The 24309-nt window shown below is 44.2% G+C and overlaps 1 protein-coding gene across 3 annotated transcripts in view; it reads right to left on the bottom strand.

The window, feature by feature from the left end:
• WIPF1 (WAS/WASL interacting protein family member 1) overlaps nucleotides 1-24309 on the bottom strand; it is a 104992-nt gene that overhangs the window by 33246 nt on the left and 47437 nt on the right. The window contains exon 1 of one of the 3 annotated variants that reach the window (XM_077319666.1): nucleotides 17242-17297. The exons of the other annotated variants lie outside the window; for them this stretch is intronic. The gene's annotated coding sequence lies outside the window, so the exon portion shown is untranslated. Of the gene's footprint in view, nucleotides 1-17241; nucleotides 17298-24309 lie in introns of those variants that run through there. 3 annotated transcript variants of the gene reach the window in all.

Raw genomic sequence — 24309 nt, 5'->3', positions numbered from 1 at the left:
CATAAGATGACCACCATCTTCAGGTGGGAATTTGCACCTGAATCTCCCATTTACTACCAATGCTCTTGTCTACTATGCCACACAAACTCAAATAAAAGTGTCATGGGATCCTCTCTCCCATCTTCTGAAGGAATGCTACACCATATGCTTTACCAAAACACAGAGAAGCACATTTTTTCACATGCACGAGCCCACAAGTTATGCTCTCAATTTCAGCAACAGGACATGAGTAAGGTCCCTCCTCTAACACAAGAATAAATAGCCACCAAAATAACAAATAAGGCAAGGATACAGATGGTAAGAGATGAAAAAAGGAAGGCAATTCAGATGTGTACAGGGACAGCAGAAGCGGGACTTACGAATGTCATGTCCGTATCAGGGTAAATGATTTTCCGGCCCTACTCAGATGGAAGGAACACATTTCCCTTTAATCATATTTCCATCCAACATGCTGATGACTAAATTTAAACTTTAATAAATGTTTTAGTACATCCCTGAGATGCAGGGGCAAAAGTGTTTTCGGCAAGACACTGACAACCATCGCCATGGCAAAGAGACACAATTTACATTGCGGTACATGGTGGGGGCTGGAGATGAAAAATTTAACTACTTTATTTGCTGCAATTGTGGATCAGCCAAGACCCTCCAGATGTCCACGGACTACAATTCCCATGAGCCCATGCCAGCATTTAGTCCATGGACACCTGGAGGGCCGCCGTTTGACTACCCCTGGCCAAGACTGAGAGACACAGTCATTGGAGGGATGAAAAATAATGGCAGGTCAAGTGGGAAATGAGCTATCTGTAAAGCATTTTTGGGAAGTGCCAGCTTCTATTAGACGATAGCAGTTAAGGAAAAGTGTTGGAGAAAGCAGCAGAAAGGGGAATTGACACGGTTCTGAGTACACCAGAAATTGCTACCATATCATTTCTCTACCACAGTCTTTCAACCAATCTGGAAAAGTGATTTTATATATCATCCTGGGCCCCAGTACTTAAATAAGCAGAATATTTTGCTTCTTTAACAAGCTCCACTCATCCAGTCCTGATGTGGCTCAAGAGGCCAAATAAAGCAGAGACTGTTTTGATCTATAAAGGATGTGACAAAATTCTCCCATGGGGATAGGATCATTACCGCTATCCACAAGGTCTCCTGAGAACAGAAAACCATGTTTGGCAATCTGATTGAAAAACACCTTCATCTTTGCTTGCAAACATCAGTGGTTTTAAATAAAAGTACACATATTTAGCGACACTAAAAACGGTTGACATTTAAAACGTGGAATGGCTTAGGTCAAGAACGACGGTTGGATTGGTAAACCCATGGCACTTCCGCACTTGTTAAATGTAGTGTAATGTTTGCCAAAAGACATCACTATATTCCGGCCTCTCCATATGACGTTGCCAACATCCAGCGTCTGGCCTCACACCCGCCTCCTGGGGATGGGAATTTTAAAAAAATGGCTAACTTACTAAAGCAACGAATGGGCAGACAAGCGAGCAAGCAATGCCATAAATAAAAGATTTCCCTCCCAAAGCTGTAATACAAAGCATGCCTCTCCAAAATGTTCTCCCCCCCAAAAAAAAATCAGGAACGAGATTAATTTTTTAAAGTATCAAAGGACTCGTGACCCCATTAGGGGTGGCGTTCAAAAAGCACTATGCATCTATGATGCTATGCATAGGCATTTCAACAGAAAAGTATGGTTAAAAAAAAAAACAATTAATGGGCATTCTGGGACCTTTAAAACATGGAGAAAGGGGATTGATTGTCTGGATTGATTGACAGGTGGAAGCACGACATGTATAAAGTGTGTTGCTCTCATCCGCCATTTCCAGCAGCAGATGTGGAAGGTAAGACGTGTGAAAAGGAGACAGATGAAAGCGACCCAGCAAAAAGGTGAGGAGGGGTTGGGAGGCACGATAAAATTTAGTGCTTTGCCATTCAGCTGGCGTAATGCTATTTTTGCTGATGTGCGGAAATTGCCCCAGTGTTGCCTTAGTTAAAAGGCCACGGCACAGTTTGCCCAAGATGCTATTGACCAAGATTGATACCAGGTCCTTCAACATGCAAGGCACATGCTTGATCTCTGAGCGATATTCCCTCCCAGAATTCTTTTAAAGAAGAGACCTGTTACTATCCAAGATGGGGCACCATAAGATTTGCATGCCTCTCCCTCCCCCCCCCCCAAAAGCATGATGTACCATGACTGAACCATTCCACCAGGAGAAGATGTCACACTACTAAGAGCTTCCCTAATTTAAAAAAATTGTTTCCCATGCCGCCATTTAAAAGCGTTGAAGGGCTCCTGCAATGGTTCACCAAGACTCAAAAATACAAGCTTGAGGTTTCCCCCCGCCCACAGAAAACTGCTAGAGTGATGTTGTAAGAAAGCTGGGCCTCGGAGAAATGACTTCTTTCAAAATACAAGCACACGGTGAGGAAACCACAGGAATGGCAGCAGCTTTGAAGAGGCTGTCCCCCCCCCCAGGAAAAAAACCCTATTATGATAAGAAGGGGATGTCTTTCCTGTCAGCATGAGGAAAACAAGATGAAACCACCCCCGTAATTTTTTAGCAGTGAATAGCAGGAGTCTTTGACAAAGGCAATTTGACAGGGCAAAATCTCCCTCTTGGTCAGCTATACAGAACTTGTTCATGTTAAACTTATACATTTTATATGCAACGGCAAATAGTGTCCCACAATTTACCTATCCACTAGCTACCTGTGAATGAAACACACTGAGGTACAGCCTAAGACTGTCCACTCACAAAATGGAGCTTTCCCATTTCCTTTCCCCCGATTCTTTCTCCTTCATAAAACATGTTCCTGAAGGTTGGGGGATGCCCAGGAATAGTGCAGGGAGGTGCAGGTAAAGAACACAGATCTCCTCTCACATTAGGGGAACTACTTTCTACTTGAACAAGCAGCTCTTTGATTTCAGTTGTGTGTATGGGAGGAGGAGGAGTTGGTTCTTCTATGCTGCTTTTCTCTACCTGAAGGAGTCTCAAAGTGGCTTACATTCACCTTCCCTTTTCACTCCCCACAACAGACACCCTGTGAGGGAAGTGAGGCTGAGAGAGCCCTGATATTACTAAAGAAGAAGAAGAGTTGGTTATTATATGCCTCTTTTCTCTACCCGAAGGAGTCTCAAAGCGGTTTGCATTCACCTTCCCTTTCCTCTCCCCACAACAGACACCCTGTGAGGTGGGTGAGGCTGATATTACAGCTCAGCCAGAACAGCCTTATCAGTGCTGTGGTGAACCCAAGGCCACCCAGCTTGTATGAAGTATCTAAACAGTTTCCTTCTTGATGCAGTACTCTGTTTGCATAGGTATTGTTTCTAAAAGCCAGGCTCTAACTTTAAACTAGCAGTTTCCACAATGTCTTGGCAAAAAACATCTAATTACTGGACGCTCGGGATGTAAGTATAAACCTTCTGGGGGGCAGAATTCTTTACCACAAGGTGCCCAGCCTCTAGAATGCAGGAGGAGGCTGAACAAGAAACTGTTACTGTACAATTCGAGAGCACAGGAAACAGGGTTAGCAACTCTGGCTTAGGAAATTACTAGAGTTTTGGGGGCTGTTCCTATGAAGGGGGAAGCTTTCCCCGTGAAGCTTTGGTTTATCATGAAGTTTTCCTTCTCAAGCTGCCATTTTCTCCAAAGGAATTAATCTCTCTAATCTGGAGGCTACTTGTAATGCCAAGTCTCCAGGCTACACCTGTAGATTGGAAACCCGAACGGGGAATGCGCCCCTGTAAATGCCCCAACACAATCAACCCACTGATGTTTAATGCAGTGCAAAATTACCATTTGGGTTAAATTACCATTTGGTTAAAATACACAGGGCACATGCAGAGTTTAAGTAAAATAACACAATTACCTATATGCACGCACAATTAAAGCTCCTGCGGATACAGTGGTGCGGGGAACATACCTAAGAGCAGACCGTGCTCCTCTCGATTAATCGCTAGGTGGACACCTGGGTCTCCTGCCGGACCCCCTCTTGCTGCTAGAGCAGGTGAACTAAAACGGATCAAACAGCCTCCCCAGATACATTCAAACTGTGACCTTGTACTGGGGGGGCACATCAGACCAAAGTGCAAATGAGTGCATCATGCACAGGTATTAGGTTAGGTGCTTTTCTTTCTTCCAGCAGGTACCAGTTTTGCAGTACAGCACAGTACGGGTACAAAAGCAACCCTTAACTAAACTCCTGGAAATGCTAAAAGAAGTCTGCACAACAACGCAGCCCGGAAAAATTGCAAGGAATGCCTACAGCTCTCTTTAGAAAGAGCCAAGTAACAACAGAAAGGGTGGACTCTTCTCCCCTATGATATTAAGCAATGGCAGAGTTTGCACATATCACCCTAGCCGTGAATGGCAGCAGGGGGGGTGGGGGAAGACAGGGATGAGACGATAGGCAGAGGCCCCAGATTGCAAAAGGAAGAGCCACGTTTTGATCTGCTTTAAAGAAACATGCATTTTATCCACATCATTTAGATAAGTACTCTGTGTGAAGTGCTGGATGCTGTGTGAGGAGACATTGGAGGAAGGAAGAATGATGTTATATACTGCCCTGAGCTTCTTGGTGGAAATGTGGCATCACTAAATAAATAGCCACACATACATGGCCTTTAAATCTGGCCCTTCTCCCTCTCTCCACAGCTTAGCAGAATCCTTTTCTCATCTGCACAGCAGAAGCAGAGTTCCTGCCCACATGCTGAGAATAAAGTTTCTCTGGCCAAGACAAGGACTACGTTGAGGTCATCCTCCATAGTCTTGCTTCATGCACCAGCGATATCTGAAATACAACGGGAGGCCAGATAAGACGGAGCCCGTGACGCTATAGGTCTTTGCAGTTATTTGGCTGGCATTATTTCCAGTACCAATTAAAGACACACCCAAGCTCAGACTAGACCACCACATTTTGGAGGGATCCCGTATATGTGAAACTCCACAAACATTAGCCTGGATTTCCAGTCGAGGAAGAAATGGTTGTGGCAGTGGGAGTGGGAGGAAAGAACCGAAAGCTAAAAGTAGCCAGCGTGGAAATGGCTATGCATCCCTTTCCTCTTGCTCCACAGAAGACAACTGGTAGGGTAGGGGATTTTGCAGGATTTCAGCACATCTCCAGACCATAGAGATCATTTTCCTATGAAGAAAATAGCTGTTTCGGAAGGTGGACTCTATGGCATACCATGCTGAGCTCATTCCCTTCCCTAAATGCCACCTTCCCTGTGCTCCAACCCCAAATTTTCCGGCCCCAGCCCAAAGTTGGCAACCCTAAGGCCCTGGAATGTGTACTTCTGCCCTGAGACACCATAGGAAGCGTATGACCTTTACACTTAGCCAAGAGTAAAATTTCAGAATTAAAAGCATCTCTATAATCCATCTTGTGCTCATGCTAGAACAATTAAAAAATAACAATTTAACTGAAAAATATTCAGAGTTCAGCTAAACCTGGATATCTTTCTTGATAAAAAGCATAAGGGAAATATCAATCAAGTGGTAAATCTGCTTCTGCCAGCTGTGGAAGGAAGGTTTTTAACAGGAAGGCTGTGTCCTTAACTGACCCTGCAGCTCTTGCAGACTTTTGGCTGAAGGGGCATAATCCAATCTTCACAACTCAATATTTTTTTTAAAGAATTCCAAATACAAACTGGGAGAAGTAAGGAGTCAAATTTCAGCCTGAGTATCCATCTCTCAATAGGAGTTCTGGAAATGCATATAATTGAAACACATCCCCCCCCCCCAATTTGGATGCAAGCCTTAAGCCAATTTTTATCTCCTGCAACAACAGCCAAAAAGACAGAATTTTAAGCCTTATTTTCAGAAATGTTAAAATGCTTTGTGATGGCAAAAAACTTTCCCTGTGAGTTTTTACATCAAAAATTCTGGATTTGCCTCCTTTCTCTCCCCTGCGCACCAAAAATTCCACCTAAGTAGCAGGTGAAGAAAAAATAATTTTAAATAATTTTAAAGGAGGCGGGGGGAGAAAATAGCAAGCTAACTGGACTGCTGTTTCCAAAACTAAGTAGATTTACCACAAAGGAAATGCCTGCTCTAACCATTCCCAAAAGCACAGTCCCACAATTCCAAAAAAATTGGAAATTTTTAAACAGAGGCCATCTGACAGAGAGGCTGATTCTGTGAAGGCTTAAGGGGGTGGCCGTTACAGTGGATGAGTGATAGGGTTGTGAGTGACCTGCATAGTGCAGGGGGTTGGACTAGATGACCCAGGAGGTCCCTTCCAACTCTATGATTCTATGATTCACTGGAGGGATTCAAGTATTTTCTTTAAAGGGGTGGAGTGTGTCTCCTAAGCAAGGATTCATAAAAACACTCAACATTCAACAAAAAAGTTTGGGGAGTAAAAGCAGCCATGAACTCAAAAGCCATGGTTTCCTACTGCAGGCGTGGACTGATGTAACACTCCATGATCTTTTACGAAAAGTTCTTTGAATGAAGCTCTCTCAATGAGGAGCTTGGGAGAAGGTTCCAGAACTGAAGAGTCCTAACTCCCTCCCCTCCACCCCATTAAAACATTGTGATGTGTGTTTTCCAAACTATAGACTGTCATCCGTCTTATTTAAAAAAAATGATTTGTTGAACATGGAAAGGCTTCACATAGCTAGGGTTATCAGCAGACAGATTCCAAAAACGTAAGTCATGTTATGCTTTGGCTTGTTCTAATGAAGGGCATCACAAAACAACACACAAATCCCCAAATTCTCAGGAACTTTTCAGCAGGAGGCCTCCTGAACCCTATCTTCCGCTTTAGTCTGTGGTACATTCTGTTTTCCATTTTTAGGAGTGCAACTTCACATCTGGGCTTTGCCAAAAAAAATTTTCTCTCTGCCCCCCCTCCTTCTTCCCTTTCATCCACTTTGATGAAAGAGAGAACATGAAAGCTTGCATGCGGTTATTTTCGTTGGTCCTAATAAAGGGCATGGCATGACTTTTATGTTCTGCTTCAACATGTAAGTTATGGAACGTCTTGCTCCAATTCTTCTCTTCAAGATCCAATGTTGATTATTTGGCTATACCTCCACAGCAGTTAGACTAGTGGTTCTCAACTTGGGGGTCAGGACCCCTTTGGGGTTCGAATGACGCTTTCACAGGGGTCATGGCAAGGCAAGTAGCTTGGCCGGGGGGGGGCACCATCCACACAACAGCCTTGTGGGGTAGATCGAGATAGAGCATTAGTCTGTCTGGAGCAGCGGAAAACAGCGAGATCAGCATGGTGGGACAAGAGGCAGAACTGAAATGAGAAACCCTGGAAAAAAATTATATACAATCACGAACAATGGATCTTCATGCCATTGGTCAGTTTCGGTTTAATTTCTGTGAAAGAACACTTTTATGGTTGGGGGTCACCACAACACGAGGAACTGTATTAAAGGGTCGCGTCATTAGAAAAGATGAGAACCACTGAGACTGTTAGACTAAGATTGGGAAGATTAAGGTTCAAATCTTCACTCTGCCATGGAAGTTTTCTAGGTGTCCTTGGGGCCACTCATACACTCAGCCTAATTTACTTAACAGGGAAGGTAGAAGGACAACGGAAACTGCTTTGGATCCCCACTGAGGAGAAAGGTAGGGTCGTAAAGAAGCAAATAAATAAATTAAATGACTACTAGAATGGCACAGTGATGAGAATTCCGTCGCTTCTGGACAATGGCACCATAGATGACTCTCCTGGACCCATACCATTGACGATAGATATTCTGAGGTATCACCAGAAGGGTACTGAGATAGCATTGTCCACCTGCTGGGAGACCTCCTGGAGTAACAACTGATTTCCAGACTATAGTTATTTGTCCTCCTAGAGAAAATGGCTGGTTTTTTTTTACTCTATAGCAGTGGTCCCCAACCCCTGGTCCGGGGACCGGTACCGGTCCATGGATCAGTTGGTACCGGGCTGCAGCTCCTCCTCGTCCTCCTCCCTGGCTGCAGCCTTGGGGGCTGCCCTGTCACTCTGCCGCTGGCTCACCTTTGGTGCTCTCCAGCAGCCACCATGGCTGGGGCTCCCCCTCGGTGTGGCACTGCGCAGCTGCTGCTGGCAGCGCCCCCCAGTGGTCAGCAGGAAGTCAGGGGCACCAGCCGGAAAGCAAGTAGAGCAGGGGCTTAGGCGGCGGTGACAATTCCTCGGTAAAAGACTACCCCCTCCCCCCGGGCCTCAGCAAAATTGTCAAGCATTGACCGGTCCCTAGTAATATGGATCCCCTCTCCCTCCCAAAACACAAGTATCTCAGTAGTCCTGTATGACCTGTGCAGGAACCTGCCCACTCATTAAGGTCAACAGAAGAAGCTCGCTTAAGTTCACAGAGGAGTCAGACTTGGGGATAACCCCAGTTCTGAGGAACCAAGCTCCCTCCCTTCCCGTAATAAGCACCATTTACCGCCACTGCAATGCTCCAGTTGAGCTTTCCCGTAAACATCAGAAAGGTATTTTTAAAGGTAGGGTTTTAAAACACACACACAAATCTTTAAGGATTCCCAAGTTGCCTGGCTAGTATTACCACTTTATGGGATAATTGTGAACTTTATAGGGGTTGATGGATTTTTGTGTGACTTTTGGTAAGCTCTTGTTTGTTTTAGTTGCTTGATCTCAAACTGTGTGTCAGGGCACCCTAGCGTATCGTGAGATGTACATTAAAGGCTCTTTTGAGCCTCAGAGTTCCCCACCCCGCAGAGCCTTTGACTTTACAAGAGGTATGGCTGGTAGCTTTGCATCTGTTCGGAAAGCCTCCACTGTGGGTGACTTCACTAGCCCTCCACAAACAAAATTATGAGCACTGAAATCAGCCTGTGTAGAGGGGGGCACACAAGAGGATGTTCACCCACAGACACAGTGGCTCATGAGAATGGTCTATGTGCTTAGGAAACATATGGACAGTGGCTCTGTCCTTATGAACAACAATGTTGCTATTTCAAACATTCCCGGTCACAGGAAGTGGTATTGTTGCCACACCCATCTGCCAATCAGTTAGAGATCGGGGTGGCCATCAGCAATTGCATGACGTCACCTTTGGGTCTCTCTGGGAATAGCTGAACAGTCTCCAGTAAAACCATAGCGTTATTGACAGTTCCTAGAGAGGACTGATGTCACTTCTGGAGTTTTCTCAGAAGTGACATCACACTGTAGTCCTGATGGCCATGTTATACAACATTTCTCACACCACAGCCCCGAGTAGCAGCAATAAACAAGGCAGGGGCAGGGGATCCTGCTGCGCCTACCAAGGGAATGGCAACTCTAGGGAGGTATACTACATCTTTAGCTATCTTTAGCTATCTGCCAGGTATTTGGTTGAGGCCGACCAAGCCAACAGCATCTGCTTGGCCCCCAGGAACTGAACCCCAAACCAACTAACCTATGGGGTCATAGTTAGCAAGTTAATATTGTCATAATGTAATAATACTGTTATCTTCAGTTATGGAAACCACTGTTATTGGTGTTCACCTGAGGTTGTGAATTGCACTGTACTATCCCTATGTTTTGTGTAAACCGTCCTGAGCCACAAGGGGGAGTGGTATAGAAATGTACCGTATTTGCCGGCGTATAAGACAACCCCCCAACATTTCCACTCAAAATATAGAGTTTGTTACATTACATTACAGTACTATGGGCCACTATGGGCTGCTATGTCTATCCCAACTGAAGTGCACCCGGCGTATAGGATGACCCCCCCACTTGGAGGCATGTTTTTCAGGGGGGAAAAGTAGTCTTATACGCCAGCAAATACTGTAATAAACAAACTACATGTGTCATCCTGCCCATCCCTGCTCCCACAGCCCTTCTCCATGTTTTGATTTTAATGCATATGTCATCTACAGATAGGTAAAGCAGCATGGTACAGCCCAAACTCATCAGATCTTAGAAACTAAGCAAATTTCCCCATTGCCAGTGCAGAGAAGCATCAGGATTACCTGCCCATGGAAGTGACACACCTAAGAACAGCAAACCGGCACAGGCAAATGACCATTTACAGCATCTCTAATGGTGAAACGAGTCAGGTAAGCGCCATAAAAGAAATAATGTTATCAGCCCCTACTGCCATTGTGAGTTATCCTCACATCTTCTTTATTATGGTCACATTTTACATAATTACATTTTACTTCCTTTTATTTCAAAACCCCTTGACCCTGCTGTTCAGAACTTCTTCCTTCACTACCATCTCTCCTTCCCACCTACCTCCTAGGGAAGGCCCATAAAAGGCATCAGGAAAAGTGAGCATGCTCCAATCTGCAATACCATCTGCTAGAATAAGAACCAGCAAGTCTTTAACCTGCCACACAAAGCTACCCCTCTGGAACAAGCTGCCTAATTATGTTAAGATATATGATACCTGTAGTGATTAAGAAATTATATCAGCTCTATTAAAGTCCTGGTTAACCTGGCTATTTATTTATTTGCCATCAAGTCTCAGCTGACCTATGGTGACCCCACGGAGTTTTCAAGGCAAGAGACATTCAGAAGTGTCTGTGTAGTAACCCTGGATTTCTTGGGCGGTCTCCCATCCAAGTACTGACCACGGCTGATCTTGCTTAGCTTCTAAGGTCAGGCTATCTTGGGTTATCCAGGGTGTAGTCTGCACGTGGCTTTTTACCCACTACCAGATCAACGAAATCCCTGCAGTCTACACTGAATTCGATTTCCATTTTGATTTTGGGCACTTTCAATTTTCCCTGTGCAACATGCATAATTGATTTGTGGTGACCCTTCCTTTCCCCCACGTTATCCTGGAATAGATATAAGCCTTGATATTTCAAAAATCACCATGACTAAATGTGCAGATTTTTGCTTTTTTCAGATTAACTCACTACTCCATGTCTCGGAGCAAAGCAGCCTTCCCTGATTGGCTAGGGCATCAGTTCAAAGACTTCCTGGTTCCTGGTTACAAGGCTTCCCTTAAAGCGACTGTGCTCCAGAAGCCCTAACTTCTCTCATCAGAGATTTGCCTCTTGTTATTTCCCTCTCCTCTTCTGTCTCCAATCCTTTTGCCCCCACCCCCCCCCCATTCAAGAAAAGAGACTCCTGCTCCAATTGGCACCCCTTCATGTTCTGAGCTTCCCCAATCAAGTGCAGAACACTTTCCATTTCAATTGGGGGGGGGGGAAATAGAGGAAGACCTGAGTTCAAATCAATCTGAATTCAGCAAGATCCAAAATAGAAAAAATTAAGTGCAGAATCAGCCCATGTCAAGGATCTGGCCTACTGATGAATTTCAATTCCATAATTTCTACTGGAGTGTCTCCTAGAAGTTCCTTTGCTACAGATTGGGGATTTTTCAGTCCTCAACCGAATACCCTTTGTTGCCCCCAAACCCGCACTTCATAGTTCCCCCCCCTTTGTGTGGGTCTGCTAACTAAATTCACTCCATGTTTTTGACAAAGTGGATCCCAGTCTAGGAAAGCTTCTGCTAGTTTTTAAAAGTGCCACCAAGTCTCCTCATTGTTTTTTGCTACCATCAAACGGTCCACAATGATCTTTTGGTCAAGGGTGCCTCCAATTTTGATTCAGAAAATAAAATGGTATATTTGGGCAATCTGCAGTTTCGGCAGCTCTGACTTGGTGCCTTGCAAAATGAATTAGACAGAAATATCTTCATCAGCACAACCGTTTAACCTGCTTCCTGTTTAGCCTAAACACCTGCTAAAACCACAAGAATATATCTAAAGGCCTCCCTTCCCCAAAGAGTTTTTAAGTTTTATTTTAAAGTTTTGTTTAAAGCGTCAGTGAATCTGCTCTTGTAACTCTGAGTCCACTAGGAGTTAAAGAGTTGAGATATTCCTCATAAGGAAAGAAAGGTGCTATTTTTCCTGAGGGATTGGAAGGCCTGGAGCGGCAGGGAGAAGCACTCCTTTCCATGAAACAATATATTAATATTTTAGGGATATCGGAAGCTTCTGTAGATAACGGAAGACATCCCAACATACCTGCAAATGGGGGCATCTTCAAGGGATTGGCTAGAGACAAATTAAAAAAATGAGACCATGGTCAGCTCCAATAAAACAGGCAACAACATGCAGGTTGTTGTTGTATATGTTTACCTTTTTCCCAAATACGCCATCTTTTGAAACTGGGTTATTGTTTTTTTTTCATAAATTCACAAGGTGGGATCACAGACATGAACTCTCCTTTCATTAAAAAATATTTATTTGCTATTGCTCCTTGAATTCAATAGGCTATACTGGCTCTTGTTATGCAGCTGCGTAAGGATGCCAGTCAGAACAAATATCTTGCCTGTACCAAGAAAGAAAGAAATGGTTTAAGTTTGTCTCTGCGTGCTTTCTGTTTATTTAGTTTCAGCCATTAATAAACGGAAAGCTGCTTTCCCAAAAATTGTGGAAAAAACCCTCTCTTGCCAGGATAAAACAAAGTCCTGATTCCTGGTAAGCCTTGGGCCGATACATCTGTGCATGGTTTATGTATTCAGTTTCAGATTCTATTTGCTCTGGACAACATTTCACAAACAGGGCAATCTCAAGATTCTTGCATTAGTTCGTTTATGTAAGTAATTATCACGGTGAGTTATGAATTAATTGGCAGAGGTCTGTGAACTCTGATAGACGGGGAAGGGCCTTACCAAAAAATCTGGTTGCAGGCTACCCCAATGGAAACCGTACTGCTATAGTACGCAGACAGCTAAGAAAAACGAATAGGTAAAAATGTGTACAGAACCAGTCAAAATTTGAGTCAAGGATTTACTAGATTTCCATTATCTAACTCCATATAGGAACTTCCTTTCAATTTTTTAGCAAAAAAAAAGCAAGAAAGGTCATAAAGATTATATAGATTATAGAACACAAAAGTGAATGAATAATACTTGTCCAGGAGTTCAGCTGATCTTTAACCGCTCCTGTGAAGACGCGGTGTCCCTGCTCCTTTCCCGCTCAGGGTCCCTACCTCACGAGCCTTCTGCCGGGCCCAGCCGCTCCCTCGTGGCGTCCTGGGACCGGCAGAAGCCTCCGCCGCCCGCCGCCATCCTTCTCAGGCTTCTCCTGGACACCGCGAGGGAGCGGCTGGGCCCGGCAGAAGGCTCGTGAGGAAGGGACCCGGGGCGGGAAAGAAGCCATCCTTCTTCGGCTTCTGCCAGGCCCCGGATGCCCCTGGGCAGAAGCCCACGCCACACACACACACACCCTGCTCTTCCCCCTACCCACCCCACTTCACCTCTCCCTTAACCCTCCCCTCCAGACCTACTTCTACCCACACAAACGCACGCAAACACACACACAGCCATCTCCCTCCCACTTGCCCCCGCGCCCACCCGCCCCTTCACATACACCCCTCTCCCATCCCATTCTACCTACCTCCCTGCCTGCCTTCTTTCCTTAATTCTTTCCTTCCTCTCCTTCTCCATCTCATTCCTGTCTCTCTGTCTCTCCCTCTCACTTGCTTCCTCTCTTACTTCCTTGATCCCTTCCTGTTCTTCTCCCTTCTATCCATCCCTGCAAAATCATCTTCCCCTCCTTTCTCCCACTCCTCCTCCCCTCTTCTACCTTCCTTCGCTACATTCTTCCTCCACAAGCACTAGCGCCCGCTGTATTTCCCTTCACAGCAGGCTTAATTTCTAGTTTCAAATAAAGCAACTTACAAATCTTTGTTGGGAAACAGTATATGCTAAGGATCAAACACATACAATCATGGATGAGTGGACTGTAAAGATTTAGGCCTTACCCAGCAAAAAACTAGACAAATCAGCAGTTTTTTGTTTCTGTAAGACCTTTATGAGTTGTTGGAAACAACATGGATCCTTTAGGCTGATCCTGCTTTGAGCAGAAGGTTGGACCAGATGCCCCCTTCCAACTCTATGATTTCATGAAACCATCTACCCACAGTAGCTCCATGTGCTGGAGAGATCTGTTAGTGCCACTTTACATTGTGTACCCAAGTATTGCCATCATGCGGCACCATCCCTGTCCCCATATGACCCAATAGCTACTTAGGTGAGCTGACTCCTTCTGATGACTGCCTATGTGACAGGGGAAAGGAGATACAAGGTCCACTGTACTGGAAGGCAGTGATGTGTGTCCATGCAGTAGGACTTCCACAAATGATAGGACTAAACACTGGATTGTTTACCCTCTCCTACTAGAATGGGCCAGATCAGTGGAAGCTACAGTTGTTTTTGACAGGTCTTTCAAGGAAAGAAGAGGATGGAGAACAAATATAATGAGGAGATGTTAACCTAATCCCAAAGTTCCACAGATGAATGTAGTCTAACTCTAGATTAAAAGAAAGAAGGGTACTAGGAAAAAGAATCCCTGGTCTGGAGGAAATTCACCTCTCGACCCCAAAGTGGCAATGGACATTTCCTTGGCCATGCAAGAAAGGGCCACAAGAGCCAAGCACCGACAGAAATGGCCACAAGAGCCAAGCACCAACATATATAATAACATAATGACTGTGGCACTTTCTCTTATAGCATTTTGATGAATAGCCTACAGTCTTCTTGCTTGTGGGAACAGAACTGCATGCTACTCCAGAGCCTTAACACATACATTTATACAGAAGATTTCAGTCTTCTAAAACTTAATTTGACCTATTTAAAAAACCTCATTGCTTTTTTGGCACACTGAAAGGCAAAGGTTCCTCCGATACCGGCCAAATGCTTTCCAGCATGACTCCAAATGAAAGCAACACAAACCACGACCAAATCCAGCCAAATTCCTAAAAACATACACAAACGTGGCATCTAAGTGCAGGATTGCCACCCTGGCATCCATCAGAACCTGGCTCTCTTTTTCACCACCTAAGTCAGTTTCTCTCTTATTTGGCCTGCAGGATGATTTCTCCAATCTTGCATGTTTACAGACTTCTGTGGATGTGTTTTGCTTGATCTTCTTCCTCCTTTCATCTCAGCAGGAAAATTAAGTTCCTCACTGGCCAGTCCCAGCCTTGAGCACTGACTGGTTTACCCAGCATTCCTTCGGCACAATCCTCATATTGTTTCTCTCTTTGATTCTCCCACAGTACTCTGGACTCCCCCACTTCCTCTTATTTAACTTCTCTCAAATTCTCTCATCCAGCAAAATTATTCACTTATGAAACAGAGGCTAAAATGTGCGGGCCTGTTTTTTTGCACACAAACAAAAAGATTTTCTGTTCATTTTGAAGCCCATATAGGTCCCAATCGATACGTAACATGCTAGAAGGCTGATCCGAAAGAACTTCACGTCAATAAATATGAAATTCAGCCCTCTCTCACACATTGCTCTACTTCTTGGCTTCTGCTTCTTCTTTTTCTGACACACATGGGAATGCACTCTTGATTTAGAGCAAAACTGAGAATGTGTCCTCAGAACGTACAAATTTTAGAAGGTGGGCTCCAAATGAGATACCTTAGAAAGACTAGTTGGAGCAGCACCTAACAGATTTTTCTTTGCCACCCGGCAAGCCTTTTGATTTTGATTTCATACAGAAGTGCATTCCTCACAATAATTTGCCCACTAAGGAAAACCCCTCGGTGTCAAAATGCGTTTGGTCCATTCTGTTGGCCTATTTCATGTGCAGTCAGAAATACATTGTTTTTAAATTATGATGTTGAATTAGTGCTCTTTAATAAATATTTGTAAAATTTTAAAAAAATAATTTTTGCAGCTCAACCTTTGGGTTCCTAACTTCTCTGGGGTGACAAAGACTGTAAGTTTGCTCTCCTATGCACATGTGAATACCCAAGAGCCATTCCAGACATCACACAGCTCCCATGAACGTGAGCCTCTTTTCCTCTCTGTTCCCTATCATCTCTGCTGCCTGCCACGCCCTTAATCCTTTCCTTTTTCTCAATCCACTGACTACTCTGTGCCTTCCACTTAGCCACATTTTCTCTGGACATCCTGCTTCTTGGGACCATTTCCCAGTCTTCAATCTGCCTAATAAATCTCTCATAAGGATCTGGGGTTAGTTTTATATTCAGCCAAAGCAACGGTATTCTTTTCCCTCACAGAAGCTTGGCTCTCCATATCCTAAGAGGGCTTTTTTCCATGAAGCTGGAATGCTTGAGAACATTCCGTGCCATTTCACCAACTCAACCAATGTGTAGCAGACACCTCACCACGAAGTGTATTCTTCCAGCCGCTTCTAGGTATTCAAATTTCACAAAACAACTTAGATCTTACACTCTACCCATCAGGGCTGCTGCAATTTTGCATTAGAACAGAAAATTCTCTCTAATATGAAATAGTTTTGTTACATATGCCAATACTCAGATGCAGCATGCTAGGGTTTAAAAAAAATGGTGCTGTTAGTTTCTCTCACCAGTTTGAATAAAGCTATGAAAGCAAGTTTTAATGCCAAGGAATGGCATATTTAGGGAAGACCCCTGTGTATTCTAATTCTTCAACAAAAGGTACACTCATCCAGTTCTAACAGCTCTTTGCTGGTGCTTCAACTTCAACAAACTTTTATCACGGGCAGGGAACCTGTAGAATTCCCTGGCTCTAGTTTAGGCCACACCACTACATTTGCAGAAGAGCAAAAATTCAGAGTGCAGAATCCAAAGAACCATGAAACCAGCATGAAACCCTCGAGCAATTCTCTCTCTCTCTCATTCAAACATACACACTCACTCACTCTTTCACACAAAAACACACAGATAGCACAGCAAACAGTAAAGATACTGTTGTGGGTAAGCATGCAAGCCCGTACCACTTCAGATAAAAATAAATTAAAACTTCACTCAACCCCTTTTTGAAAGTCTAAGCTGTGCTAAGAAATTTGGTCAGGATTCACGCTTACACTCAAGACAGCATCATTGCTCTGAATAAAAGGCAGCGCAGGAAATAATGAAAGAGAACCAGGAAGGGAAATATTAGATGTGTGTGGTGGAATGAAGGACATCAGAGTGGGGGGAAAGAGCCGGCTGAGAATAATCTAAAGGAATATCCGCATTTACTATCTTACATTAGCCACTCTTACGCTGTAGGTGTTTACTTCTAGCACAGCCCTGAGGATTGTTGCTATCAATGCTCAGATCATGAATTAGTAAAGTTCTTTATCTTTTACACAAGGGAAGGATAAAACATCCCATCAAACTGGAAAGTTAATTCCACCATAAAAGAATTGCATGCATATCGATTTTCTTGTAATGCACTTGTGGACAGAAGCCTTACACAAACTACCACCGTGCCGGTACGAGTCACAAGCTACCATCTTTCCTGCCAAATAGCAACAAATGCATCAAGGCCATCCTCAGAAAGGCTAAAAGAGAAGTTCTGCAGAAACACAGACCTGCGGTGTCTTCATCAGTAGGGGCTCCGTCAGTTCTGAAGTTCCTTTCTCCTTAGCAGGTGGCTTCCTGTGAGAGCAGCACGTGATGCCACACTTCTGCAACTTGGTAATTGTGACTACGCTGCTATGCTTCACTTAGTATGTGTGGAGGGAGGCGATACATTACGACGCACCCCACTGATCTGCATAGTACCATCTACTATGGTTTGTAGATTCTGCTTCTCTGGGTTCAGTAGAGAAAAAAAATTAGAAGTACATAGAGATAGTTTGTTGGGCATACCAAGGTCACATTAAGAGGCGTACATGGGACAGCAGAGCTTTTTTAAGGTCCCACACTGCTGACTCATGAAGCAATGTTGTCTCTTTGGCCAACATCAAGCCACAAAGAGGACCACCCAAAGGCATTCGTTCCTCCTATGAACTCCACCATGCCCCTGAAGCTCCCCTAAGGCATAAAAAATGTACTTCAGCTCCTTCTTGCTGATGACACTAACCATTTCCTAAAAATCTGTCTATCATAGTAAGAACCCAACCACTGCTCTCTTGTGATTTGGAAACAGCATATGTGGCCTGAGCTACAGGAAGTCTGGGAAGGCCAAAGCAACAGGGTCAGCAAGTATTCCAGATTGGGTCACTTCTGCCTCAAGAATGCTCCTTGCGTATGGCTTACTAAACAGGACAATTAATCCGGCTTTAGACATTTGAACGGGAGAGTCTAGGCAAGGATAAACTCAATTTTTTTCACAGCAGATGGAGGAGGAATGGGGCATCTCATTCATCTCTTCTCAAGCACCATGTCCTTAGACCTGAGAGATACCTATTTTGCAACCCAAATTAGTATGGATTTCAGACTTCCTTAGAATCTAGTGCAAAGAAGAAGAACTACTGCAAGGGACTTCTGTCTGGGAAGGAATCTAGAGAAAGGTGTTATTATACGACCTTAGCCCATGTTGTTCTTTTTGGGCTCACAACTTGTGCAAAGTGGCTCCAATCCATCAGCACCAACTTGGCAAAATGAGCTTGGAAGAACAGAATTCTAAATCCCTACAGAAGTTCAGGAAACCAAATACCACCAAGAGATGAAATGTGATAGATGGAAATGGGGCAGAGAGAGAATACACACTGCCACAGTTTACATGCAAAACCATGACATCATCAACCTCCTGCATCCGGCCAGCAAACTGCTCACCACGTCCGCCATTTTGTAGCGCGAGTCGGTGAATCCCAAAAAGCACTATCACCTGACGGACAACCAGCAGGCCACCAGCAAAAGAAATATATGGAGGCAAAGAAGTGCTGCATATGCTTCCAATATCCCGCCCTTGCACCCGCCTCCCTCTCCCCTCTTCCCGGGAAGGGAAGTTCTTTTTAAAAATGGAGAAGTGCCTGGAGCGACGAATAGGCGGACACGCACCTCGGCTGTGATTGTCTGTGCCTCTATGAAGATTCGGATAGGCGTTTAAACGAATAAGTCTATTTTTTAAAAAATTCGGAAGTTAACGTGTCAATCAGCCATGCTGGGAGGGGTGGTGACAGGCAAAAACTAAACAAGATTAAGAAAAAGCATCTTGCTCTCTCTCCATTTTCAGCAGCGAGTGAGGAGAGCAGGATGTGCCCAAAAATGAGGAGCGAGTGAGGAGAGCAAGACGTGCCCAGAAATGAGGAGCGAGTGAGGAGAGCAAGACGTGCAAGAAGTGCCCAGAAACATTCAAGGCAGTTCGGGAGGTGTGAAGTGCCGGTGAGTCTCCATTAGTTCTCACGCTTTGCCATACAACACACTTCATGCAATATGTGCCAAAAACCCCTCATTTATCACCTCTCAAGCACCATTTCCTTAGCCCTAAGAGATAAACTATTTTGCAACCCAAATTAGGATGGATTTAACACTTCATTAGAATCAAGTAACTGCAAGAAGCAGCATTACTGCAAGGACTTCAGGAATTCTGTCTGGGCAGGAATCTAGAGGAAGCTGCCCTCAGAAGTTTGTAACAGTCCATGTAATGGCATAAATATTTTCACACTTATAAGACGAAAGGGCTCTGCTGAGCTTGTGTTTCTGCTGAGGACAGAGCAGCTAGATCCTGTCTGCAGGATCCAGTCAGTTTAAACTAGGGTTGGGCGCTTCGGCATCCGAATCAGCCGTTTGTGCCCAAAGCAGCCAGAGCCACGCCGTAAGGAGAGGAGGCATGGGTGGCAGCATGCCGGTTGACGCACACACGCAGGCGTAGAATTCTGCGCCTGCATGTGTGCGCCAACTGGTGCACCCGTGCCTCCCCTCCCCTCCACTGGCGGCGCCTGTGCATCCCCTCCCCTCCCCCCACTGGCAGCGCCTGTGCCTCCCCTCCCCCCACTGGCAGCACGGCGCTGGTTGCTTCGGACGTCGAAGCGCCCAACCCTAGTTTAATCTGAAACTGACCATTAGTACACACTAACGGGAAGATCCACTGTTTGCTACTGTATATAAGTTGTTTTTTTACATGGGGTTCTCAGTTCAGTTTTGCCTCTTGTAACATCTTGCTGAGATCACAAAGAGCTAATGGAACTCCCAGTGGCCCTGGCTTCCTTTGAACTCACAGATTTAACAGGCTCCAACCTAAAATTAACAGACAGAGCTTACAAGTACATTTAGAATTCTGACATTGCATGGTGAGAGCGATTCCGCACACATTAGCTAAGGCACTTCCAATTTTCTGCACAGGAAAATCCAGCTGCAAAAGAACATTAAAAGTGCCTTATCCAATGTGTGCAGAATACAGTTGGAGCCAATCGTAAAATGGAGCTCACCTCCAGCCACATAGTGAAGATTCCTATGATTTCGTAACAGTCAAAGCAATGTTTTTAAAAATCTGCACAGCCAATCAAATCTCCAATGACCATTCAGGAACCCTACTGAGCAAAAGGCCAACCTGCCCTTACCTAGTTTCTAAAAAGCCTTTGATGGGCAACAGAAAGGTGTTGGCGGTTGGCATGGAACTCACAGGTACCATATTGGGGTCCCCTGAGATAAAAATATCGCTTCGTTCCCTTCTAGCTCCTGCCCGTCCAGATGTATTTTTAGTAGAAGTGCAGGGGCTTGCCACTTCCTGACTTTGCAAAAAAAAGGGTGGAAATCTTAAGCCGATGGAAACTGTTAGTGATTAAACTTGGGACTCAGCCATGTGAATTTTGCATACTGGACTACAATTCCTTCCCAGCCACTTCACCGGATGGACACTTCCTTTGTAACCCCCCCCCCCCGATATGTAATACAAATGCACATAGAAAAATATGAGCGGATGTGGCTCTAGCAATGCACATAGATGTTTGGATGGACGCATCTTCCTTGGAAAGGTGCGCCCACACGCTGAGGATCCAAACGGCAGCTATTTACATTGGAAACCGTTTCTGCACATGTCATTAAAAGCGATCTCTTTTGGTCAGCAAGGAAAAGGCTTTCTGCGGTAGACCCCCTAAGCACAGGAGCAGCTGAGGGGGAAGTTGAAGAGTTCAAGAAGTTGCTAGAAGTTTGCTCATAACACACAGCTTCATTGTCTTTGCATTCAGCTTAATCTAAATTTAAAAGACTGAGATGAGGAAAAACACACCAGTGGCTTTTGCCGACCATAGCGGGCTCTCCAAATGTGGGGTCAACGGGCCCAGTTAAAGGGATGCAAAGGGAGCAGCTTCATGGGCCCTACTTTACACCAAAAACAAGAGTTCTCAGACATTCCCCCCCACACTGAAATGCATGAGAAGTTTAACATCTGCAGCATTATAGACAAGATCAACTGAGAAGCTTATCTGTTGAAAGCAATGAGGAAGAGGAAGCAGAAGGAAATTGTTGTTCCGTTCCCCTCCTCGCATTCTACAACATTCAAAACTTGTCCTAGTAAGTTAACAACATGAGATATGGGGTTATATTCTCAGATAGGCAATACACTGGCTAAGAAGAAAGAAACAAAGGAAGAGGTGCGGAACTGTCCAGTGGAGGTTTCGCGGTTGCCCTATTTGATTCAGAATATCCACCATTTTGAAAGTTCTTGCATGTGACCATTTTCCCCACTGGAAATTTCCCTGCTCCATTCCTTGAAGGATGTGGTAACTTTTTCTCGTGCATTCAGTGCAACAACTGGAAAAGAAACATGTGTGTCCTCTTGATAGCAATATGCATGATACAGTCCAGTCATTGGAGATCACAAATCTCACCACAGAAAAGATATGTTTCAGGTCATAAAAACACAATTAATTTGCACCGCTGCCCTAACCCACTTGCACTTCTTTGTAGTATGTCAGTCTTTCAAAGGGCTGGTGACTCTAAAAGAATCTATAGGGAGCACATGGCACTATAAGCATATTTAGGGAGCATATAGCATTCATCCTCCTACGACAACCTTTCTCAACTTTACCTCTGAGAAACCCCTGAAATATTCATCAGGCTTCGAGAAACCCCCAGAAGTGGCATGATCATGCAGAATTTAGTTGGGAAGCACAGCTGTGTGCATGTCCACCTGCGGCCCTTCCCCTTTCCACCCCCTCCAGGCCCATCATTGTCCATTTTGGGAGGGGTGGGTGGGTTGACATTACTATATATCAGTGGTTCTCTACCTTCCTAATGCCACGACCCTTTAATACAGTTCCTCATGTTGTGATGACCTCCAACCATAAAATTATGCAAGTGTTCTTTCACAGGAATTAAGCCGAAACCAACCAATGGCATGAAGATCCATTGTTCATGATTGTATATAAATTAGTTTTTTTCTGGTGTTTCTCAATTCAGTTATGCCTCTTGTCCCGCCGAGCTGCGCTGCCACCTGGAGCGCCTGGCGGGAGACTGCACTGCGCTGGAGGCACTGCTGGAGCGACTGGCGGCCGAGCGTGGGAACCTGCAGGAGGAGCAGCACAGTGGCAGTACTCCCCTGGCCAAACTGCTCACCCTGCCACGACCCCTGTGAAAGGGTTGTTCAACCCCCAGGTTGGGAACCACTGCTATATATGGTCATATCACCCAATTAATGTTTAACAAATTTTAAATATATATATAATTTATATATATATAATTTATATATATATATATATATATAATTTATATATATATATATATATATAATTTATATATATATATATATATATATATATATATATATATATAATTTTATATATATATCTATATATATAATTTTATATATATATCTATATATCTATATCTATATCTATATCTATATCTATATATATATCTATATATATATAAATTTATATATATATATATATATAAATTATTTAAGTCATTCTGGAAACCTTTCTAGGGCCACCAAGAAACCTGTTTCATGAAACCCTAGTTGAAAAAGCCTGTCCTGGAACCTCAACCAGTCGCAAAGCAAAATTATTGTTAACGAAAAGTGTAGCCAGCACCCCCAACACAACTCAAAGTATCCAAAGTTTTGTTGTTCCTGGGATTTTTAAAGTTAGCTCCGTCTTCAGTCACGTCACTGACACGGAATGACTGGGGGGGAACAAGAGCAGAAGACATGTTACACACAATCCTCTCATTTTGGAGGACTGCGGTCCATGGATTCAGGAGCTTGTGGGTAAATTTCCGGCAAGAAGTTTCCCACTCCAAGTACAGCAGGCCTGTTGAGATCTAACAGACCATCATTGAGAAGGATGAATGAGCACAGAAAGGGTGAAAAAGAAGGATGCATTTCTGCAGAAGGAGTGCCATGAGCAGCTCATTCAGAGAAGTATGGTATTGCAGGACTTAAGGCCTTGCCAAGGGACATCCTGCTTTCCTGGTGCTGGACAGAATATGGAATCAGCATGCATGGCTTTACCTGTACAGTGGCATTTGCTGCAACCTAACAGGATATCAAACCATCGTATACTACATTGTATGAAGCTGCTTTAACCCCCAGCTTGGCCCATAACCCAACTGACTCAATTTGTGGTCCAGCAGCCATATACGGTCTGGGCCCTGCATGTCTAAGGGGCCGCCTCTCCCAATATGCTCCCAGAAGAACCTTAAGATCTTCAAATACCAACATGTTGGTGGTCCCTGGCCCCAAAGAAGTTTGCATGGCTTCAACCAGTTGAGCAAGGCTGGATTAGAATATTGAAATGGAAACCGAAAAAAACTGGAGAATTAAAATACATGCAGGTATCAGTGATCTAATTAAACATTCCCTTTAAAAAGGCTCAGAACGATGCTGAAAAGTGCAATAAATTATTGAAAATCAAGACACAGAACGGTTTTTCAGCACTGAGCTATCAGTAGCAATTTGCTGCAGGTATCTAATTCACAGAAAGAACTTCTGCTCATTTCCTCCCTTAAAAACCATGTTGTTTTTTTAGCCCCAAATCATCATATTATCATAAACCATAAAACTCATTTAAAAAATAGCAACCGCCACCAAAACCCTTAATGTTGAGTAACAGTTTTACACCTCAAGGAAAACAACGACATTCACCTGTATATTTTTTATGACAGCAGACAATCCATAGAAATGCCAACACACTGAATTAAGGGGCTTTTAAGGTACATTTGCAAGGTGTGTTCTGCCACGAAACCACGGCTGCTGCTCCTGCCGCCATCCCAACCACCCCTGCTGCTCTTTCTATTTCCTTTGGTTAATTATCAGCACCAAAGGCTGCTGAGAATTAGAAAACAGTGGGTGTTACTTACTGGGGTGAACTAGAGCATGGAAGACAGGGGACAAACTGCTGTGCGCACGCACACACTCACACACAGATTTAAGCAAGCCAATGTCACCACGAACCAGACAATTAGATTTCACTTCCAATCATACAAAGTACCTTACACCCCGTTTCATCTGGCTTATCAACCTCTCGTCCCCTACTATCTGATCCTGTTAACCTGAAAATCCAGGGGGCGAACTAGGACTTTCTGTATGCCAAAGAAGATGCCCTACCACCATGATATATTTAAAGTACCACCGGGGTGGTGGGAAGTCTCATCAAGACTTCTGGCAACTTCTGTTTTTCTATAGTTTTTTCTATTGTAGCTCCTTCATTATGGGAAGGTCTGCCTGAATGTATGTGTCTAGGGTGCTGAGACTTTGTGGCTATTATTATTAA

Source organism: Paroedura picta, chromosome 2 (genome assembly GCF_049243985.1).
Source record: "Paroedura picta isolate Pp20150507F chromosome 2, Ppicta_v3.0, whole genome shotgun sequence".
NCBI classification, from domain to species: Eukaryota; Metazoa; Chordata; class Lepidosauria; order Squamata; family Gekkonidae; genus Paroedura; species Paroedura picta.
This window is presented reverse-complemented; position numbering and strand designations above follow the sequence as displayed.